This window comes from Suricata suricatta, chromosome 6, assembly GCF_006229205.1.
Source record: "Suricata suricatta isolate VVHF042 chromosome 6, meerkat_22Aug2017_6uvM2_HiC, whole genome shotgun sequence".
Taxonomy (NCBI): domain Eukaryota; kingdom Metazoa; phylum Chordata; class Mammalia; order Carnivora; family Herpestidae; genus Suricata; species Suricata suricatta.
This window is the reverse complement of record NC_043705.1, coordinates 44152972-44160813: the sequence shown is the minus strand read 5'-3', so window position 1 is coordinate 44160813 and position 7842 is coordinate 44152972. Positions and strand designations below refer to the sequence as shown.

The window sequence follows — 7842 nt, the reverse complement described above, 5'->3', positions numbered from 1 at the left end:
GGGGGGGGGGGGGGGGCAGGTATCTGTATTGCAGTCCTTCCAATCTGTGCTGGTTCTTATAGCTTCCTTGATCATTAGAATAATGTCAAAATGAGTATGTGCAAGATTCCAGTCTTGGAGCAGTGAGATACCAGCAGTGCCTGAGTGGCTGAGTTGGTAAGCATCTGGCTTTTGATTTCACCTCAGGTCATGATTTCATGCTCACGAGTTCAAGCCACATGGCAGGCTCTGTGCCGCCAATGGTGGAGCCTCCTTGGGATTCTCTCCCTCTCTCTCTCTTTCTCTCTGCCCCTCCCAACTTATGCTTGTTCATTCTCTCTCTCTCTCTCTCTGTCTCCCTCTCTCTCAAAATAAATAAAATAAACTTTGAACACAAAAGAAAGAAAGAAGTCCAACAACCCTGTTGGAGATCCACATGGAGAGGCCTTCAAACTACAGGGAGGGGAAAAGAGACTCCGGGGCACTCAGCCTCCCAGCCGCCATTTTGAACCTTTAGACACCACCAGCCACCAAATGAATACCAAGTCACCACATCTGGAGAAGAAAATCCAGCCAAGCCCTTCTCAGATTCCTGACTCACATCCTCAGGCACAAATGGAATCTTAAGCCACTACGATTTATGGTGATTTGTTACAAAGAAGTAAGTAATTATAACAGAAATTGGTTCCTAGGAGTCCTGCCATGTCAAAAACCAAAAACATGTGCCAGTGATTTTAGGAACCAGCAGCAGGTAGAAGTTGAAAGAGCTTTGAATACTCTATTAATGGAAGCTGGGAGGGTTGTGAGGCCGTCTCAGTGAAGACGGAAAGAGTGGGAAAGAGATTCTAAATTTTGGAATATCTACCTACCCAACATTTTGGTCTAATATCTTTTATCCAGTCACAGATTCCTGAGAGACATTTTTTCTTGTTTCCTATTCTCTTCCCCAGCCTGTGAAACCTATTGTTTAGCTTTGTGTGTATATGAGAGCCTATTCTCCTGTTCAGAAAGGCTTGGCTACTTCATCTGCTGTTGGTTAATATTGGATGGAAACTTGGGGTCAGCCATATCGCCTGTTAGTGCCAATATTTGATCCTCACTCATTTTATTTCCACACAGACAGGAATGATTTGTACTCCAGGAGCAAACAGTCTGACTGTCTCCTGCCCCTCTTCATTCCTTCCCAGGAAGGCATAAGTGACTTACGGGTTGGGAAGTTGAAGGAAGGAACTCAAGTTAGTCCCTCAAGATTCTCTTTTTCATGCTTTTCTGCCTGGAAATATTGCTGTGTGATAAGCTTAGGTGGAAAAATTATACTGCTTAAGGAGAGGCTTGTTGTGTTTCTTTTTTCTCATTTAATTGTAAACTAAATGGGGAAGAAGAAGATATTTATACCTTATGCCAACCAAATTTAAAACCTTACTTGTTTCTTAGCTATGGAAACCTGTTCACTTGTCTAAACCTATATCCACTCAATCACATTTCAGAAGGGAAATTTTTAACCATATAAACTTAAGGGATCTTTGAGCACCATGAGAATATATGCATAATCTTGTATTCATTAGTATTTTTTAGGGCATCTGGGTGGCTCAGTCAGTTGAGCATTTGGCTTTGGCTCAGGTCATGATCTCGTGGTTTGTGGGTTCAACCCTGCATCAGGCTCTGTGCAGACAGCTCAGAGCCTGGAGTCTGCTTCGCATTCTGTGTCTTCCTCTCTCTCTGACCGCCCCCCCCCCCCGCTCACACTGTCTCTCTCTCTCTCAAAAATAAAAACTTAAAAAAAATTTTTTTCCTGTCCCACATTCAGGTCCTTCATCCATTTTGAGTTTGTTTTTGTGAATGGTGTAAGAAAGTGGTAGTTTCATTCTTTTTCATGTTGCTGTCCAGTTCTCCCAGCACCATCTGTTAAGGAGGCTATCTTTTTCCATTGGATACTCTTTCCTGCTTTGTCAAAGATTAATTGGCCATACATGAACAGACACTTCTCCAAAGAGGACAGCCAGATGCCAACTGACACATGAATCAATACTCAGGGAAATACAGATCAAAACCACACTGAGATACCACCTTACGCTAGTCAGAATGGCTAAAATGCACAAATCACGAGACTACAATGCTGGCGTGGATGTGGAGAAACGGGAACCTTCCTACACTGTTGGTGGGAATATAAACTGGTACAGCTGCTCTGGAAAACAGGGTGGGTGGAGGTTCCTTAAAAAATTAACGGTAGAACTCCCCTATGACCCAGCAATAGCACTGCTAGGGATTTACCCAAGGGATACAGAAGTGCTGATGCATAGGAGAACATGTACCCCAATGTTCATAGCAGCACTGTCAACAATATCCAAAACATGGAAAGAACCTTAAATGTCCATCACCTGGTGATTGGGTCAAGAAGACATGGTCTACATATACAATGGAGTACTACATGGCAATGAGAAAGATGTTGTTTGTCTATACAATGGAATACTACATAGCAATGAGAGAGAATCAAATCTAGTAATTTTAGCAATGTGGATAGAACTCAAGGGTGTCATGCTAAGTGACATAAGTCAGGTAGACAAGAATAGATACCATATGTTTCACTCATAAGTGGAACAGGATAAACTTAACAGAGGACCATGGGGGAGGGAAAGGGGAAAAAATAGTTGGGGAGAGGGAAGGAGGCACACCATGAGAGACTCTTGAATACTGAGAACATACTGAGGGCTGATGTGGTGATGGGGGAGGAAGAGAGGGGAGTGGTGGTGATGGGCATGGAGGAGGGCACTTGCTGGGATGAGCACTGGGTGTTACATGGAAACCAACCTGACAATAAACTATAAAAGAAAACAAAACTTTTTAAAGTATCTTTTCTATGAGAGGGTCAAAACGTTGCTTTCATCAGATTTCCAAGAGGTGCATAACCTAATTCTGGTTAATGACTGTTGCTCTTGAAATAGCCTGCTGAGTATCTTTTTCCTATATGCCTCCTGCTGGTGCCCACACCCACCAAGCACCTAGTTCTTAATTAACTGCAGGAATAAGGAAATCTTTCCCTGTTGAGCAGATTCTTTGGCATTTACTTTTAAATATTATCATTTTGAAATATCAAGGCATCTCAAATTTATAAAAAACAGAAGGAACAATAGGAAGAGGATTATCCTTACAAGAGCTAGATATAGAAATGATCAACTACAAGATAAAAGCCTTGGAAACAGATGTGTACCAAACTTCACACTTTTTCAGTTGATAGAGGTAATACGGCGCATATATTCTCTATTACCCAATGCCCCCAACAAGGTCTGGAGCGGTCTTCCACAAACATACAAGTATTTCTGCAGCAAAACATAAACATCCACTCTAAGTGGTATAGACATAAAATTAGTGTCACCACACATTAGGTTAGGATTTTGCTCTGAGTTAGGAATACTTGTTTTTTCAATGGTTTGGGGTGAGCATATGGTTAAAGAGATTGTAAACCTTTAACTAAACACCATCATTGCCCTCCTTCAGTCTCCCCTCAGCCTAAACTAACTAACTCTAGATTCTTAAATATTTCTTGGAAAATCTGTTTGTCATCATCTTTAACCATCTCCACAGCTGTTCTTTTTCAGCATAATCTGACAATCAAATCCAGGACACTGTACGTTATTATGTAATGGGGTCGTGATGGAAGATTACTTTTGGCCTCCCAGGTCTATAGTGATAACCAAATAGCTTTCTAGCCAACTTTTAGTGGCTTGAGGGATAATCCAGTTTATTTCTGCATCACTCTTCCTACAACTTGATTATTAATCCCTGATCTAAGCTCTAGTCTCAAACAGACACAGACGTCATCTTGTCCTTAAAGGGTGGAAATAGGCCCAATGATGCTTTTCTCCTACAACAAAATGAGCTGTCAAAAAATGGAACAGGCTGTCTTTGAGTATAATGAGTTCCCTTTTATCAGAGGTGTTCCGGGTGGAAGCTAGACAATATAGTGAATGTGCTTATAATACTGAATACTACTGAACAATAAACATAAAATAAAAGAAGTTCATTTAATTCTTGTGTAATTGCACATTTCATCTTATAAACCCACTTACACAGTCTTCATAACTAAGCCATATTCCACATGCTCAAAGTTATTAGCACTTGGGCAAGTGAAAATCTATGATCTCAATTCTTTTATTGCCCACAGGAAGAATGAGCTTCCTATTTGTACTTCTGGGGTACTCATGTCCCAGGACTGCTCATCCTCAGAAAAGGGATACAATCCATTTCAGGGGAAAAAAATCAATTAGTATTAATTTTTACCTTGAATTATCTCCAATGAACTACTTAGCACCTGGTGAGAAAAATTTACATGTATATATAAAAATGGAGAACTCTAAGGATGACATAAGCCTGTGTGAAATACCACAGTAAATGTTATATGCAAGAATACATAGGAAATTCAAATAAAAGTAAAGAAGCAAGGCACTTAGAGAAGTCTAGAGTCTTGATAAGATCTGAGTCACCTTAAGGCAAAATGGAGAATGAAAAGACATTTGTAGTTAGGAGACTAAACTTTTGGTATTTTACTCTTTCCACCATTGGATATTTTTGGGACCTCAGTCCAAAATTCTTACTGGATCTCAATCTTTCTTAAAAACTTGATATAAAAAAAATCCTGATCATATTACTTTGTATGCATTAGATTAGATTCTAATGAAGATTACACAGTATTTAGCACAGTGATAGACACCTTACTCAGTCCTAAGTAGAAGGTAACAATTATTGTCAATAAAGGATTATATTTCCAAGGGTATTATTACGAGACCAAAAGTTATATGATAAAAAAGAGGTTAATAATATATAAAAGTATAAAAGAAAATTATAAAAGGACATATATAACATGATATTAGGTTTGAAATACATGCAAAATTACTATATGCTTAGAGATATGTAGTAAAAACATGTAAATATAAATAGCAAGAATACCCTCCCCCTTAACAATAGGGATGGTCTTTGGGGATGGAGGCAGAACTATACCTGTAATATTTTACTAAAAAAAAAGATGGGCAAAAGATTCTAATTATATAGAAAAGTGTAATGAAGTACAATAAATTCATATGCTCCCTCTTAATAACCTTTGCCAAAGTTTTAATTACATCTCTTTTAACCAATCATATTTTATCTTACATAGTTGGAATCATTCTACCAAGAATTTTGTAATCTACTTTTTTTCCATGTCATTAAAGTTTATTTGTAAACTTTTTTCTTCTAAAATTATTCCTCTATTTTCAAATTACAAAACTAAAAGGACTTTATAGGAAAAGGTGAAATAATGTGACTATGTATAAAAAAATTTCCCTATATTTCTCCTCCAATACTATTCTATTTAATCAATGTTAATATTCTGATATTTTTGTGTATATACAGCGTGCGCACACACACACACACACACACACACACACAAACACATATACTCCTTTTCCATCTTTCTACATGCGCTCTAAAATGTGGGTACTCAGGGGCACCTGGGTGGTTCAGTTGGTTAAGCCTCAATCTCTTGACTTCGGATCAGGTCATGATCTTACAGTTCATGAGTTTGAGCCCCATGTCAAGCTCTGCACCAACAATGCAGAGCCTACTTGGGATTCTCCCTCTCTGCCCCCTCCCCGCTCATATGTGTATGCTCTTTCTCTCAAAATAAGTAAACTTAAAAAAAAATAATAATAAGGCGTTCCTAAGCCCCGCCTCCAGGGTGAGGGCACGCTCCCCCTCCTCGCTCTGCCTAAGCAGTTCCGTTAGCAGCGCAAGGAAAAACCGTCCTTCGGATTCCCGCCTCTTCACTCCCAACGCTTTACTCCCTACTCCCCCCTGCAATCACTACACAGCCAGCTACGGAGGCCCTTAAAGTACAAATATCCCCCAAGCCCTGGCGTATCCTGATAGGTTTTGTCCTTGTCCCTCCATTTGGTCCTAAGGGCCTGCGTTCAATTTGTGTCAGGAATCGGGCTTGTGAGTTTCTTCTGGCGGCAGGAACTCCAACGCTCTTTATGGAAGTAAACGCTGGATTTTTTTTGGACTCTGAGGCCGCCCGCATTCCCTCCCTCCCACCTCGCGGAATTGTGGCGGGAGGGGGAGGAGGATATCAAGGCGCCTGCGCAGAGAGGCCGCTTTCCATCCGGGTCTCTGTCCGTGTGGTGCAGCAGGTCTGTAGGCAGGAAATGGCGACTGGCTGAAGGAGCTGGTTCTGTTGCTGCTGCGGGCTAAGTGGGAAAGACACCATACATTGCGCAGTCGGGTCCATCGCCGGAGCCTGAGGACACTTCTCTGTCGTCACAGTTAGTTTTATATGTGGCACCCATAAAAGATGAGGCTGAGAACACGGAAGGCTTCTCAGCAGTCAAATCAAACCCAAACACAACGCACTGCTAGAGCAAAGAGGAAATATTCAGAGGTTGATGATAGTCTGCCTTCAGGGGGAGAAAAACCACCGAAAAATGAAACCGGCTTGTTGTCTTCAATTAAAAATTTCTTTAAAGGAATCACACCCAAGGAAGAGAGAGAAAATCCTTCGAAACAGAGTAGGAGTGAATGTGACATAGATAATAATTTGATCACATCAACACCAAGAGCAGGAGAAAAGCCTAACAAACAGATATCTCGAGTAAGACGGAAAAGTCAAGTAAATGGAGAAGCTGGTAGTTACGAAGTGACAAATCAACATGTAAAACAAAATGGAAAATTAGAAGATACTCCTTCCTCTGGCAGTCCTCCAAGGACTACATTGTTGGGGACCATATTTTCTCCTATCTTCAACTTTTTTTCACCAGCAAATAAAAATGGAACATCAGGATCCGATTCTCCAGGACAGGCTGTGGAAGCTGAAGAGATAGTAAAACAACTTGATATGGAACAGGTGGATGAGATCACTACCAGTACGACGACATCAACTAATGGAGCAGCTTACTCAAACCAAGCAGTTCAAGTCAGGCCATCAATAAATAATGGTTTAGAAGAAGCAGATGAAACAGTTAATCGTGATATCCCACCCCTTACAGCACCAGTAACTCCAGATAGTGGTTATTCATCAACTCATGCAGAGGCCACCTATGAGGAAGACTGGGAAGTATTTGACCCGTATTACTTCATCAAATACGTTCCACCACTAACAGAAGAACAACTAAATAGGAAACCTGCTCTTCCATTGAAAACAAGAAGCACACCAGAATTTTCCCTAGTTTTAGACCTGGACGAAACACTAGTACACTGTAGTCTAACTGAGCTAGAAGATGCAGCACTTACTTTTCCAGTCCTTTTCCAAGATGTCATTTATGAGGTTTACGTGAGATTAAGACCATTCTTCCGGGAATTCCTGGAGCGAATGTCTCAGATGTATAAGATCATTCTTTTTACTGCTTCTAAGAAGGTGTATGCAGACAAGTTACTGAACATACTAGACCCTAAAAAGCAACTGATCAGGCATCGGTTTTTCCGTGAGCATTGTGTTTGTGTACAAGGAAATTATATAAAGGACATAAATATTCTCGGGAGAGATCTTTCAAAGACTATAATTGACAACTCACCACAAGCCTTTGCATATCAGCTACCTAATGGAATCCCTATAGAAAGCTGATTTATGGATAAAAATGACAATGACCTTTTAAAATTGATTCCATCTCTGGAGAAGCTTGTAGAACTGAATGAAGATATTCGACCTCACATCAGAGACAGATTTCGCTTGCATGATTTGCTGCCCCCAGATTAAGTACAAAGACTTGTCAAATCACTGAAGGGGGAGAGAATGCAGGACCCTTTTGGACTAAGACAAACATTGCCATTACTGTTGAAATTTTGCATTTTTGTACCCCGTCTTGCTTTTCTTATCTTTGGTGCCCAATAATAATCAAG

At 40.4% G+C, this 7842-nt stretch overlaps 1 protein-coding gene and 1 pseudogene across 1 annotated transcript in view; both read left to right on the top strand.

Annotated features, from left to right (window-relative positions):
* LOC115293430 overlaps positions 1-7842 on the top strand; it is a gene marked incomplete at its 5' end in the record, with an annotated part of 450889 nt that overhangs the window by 256766 nt on the left and 186281 nt on the right.
* On the top strand, positions 6194-7790 carry LOC115293683 (annotated as a pseudogene).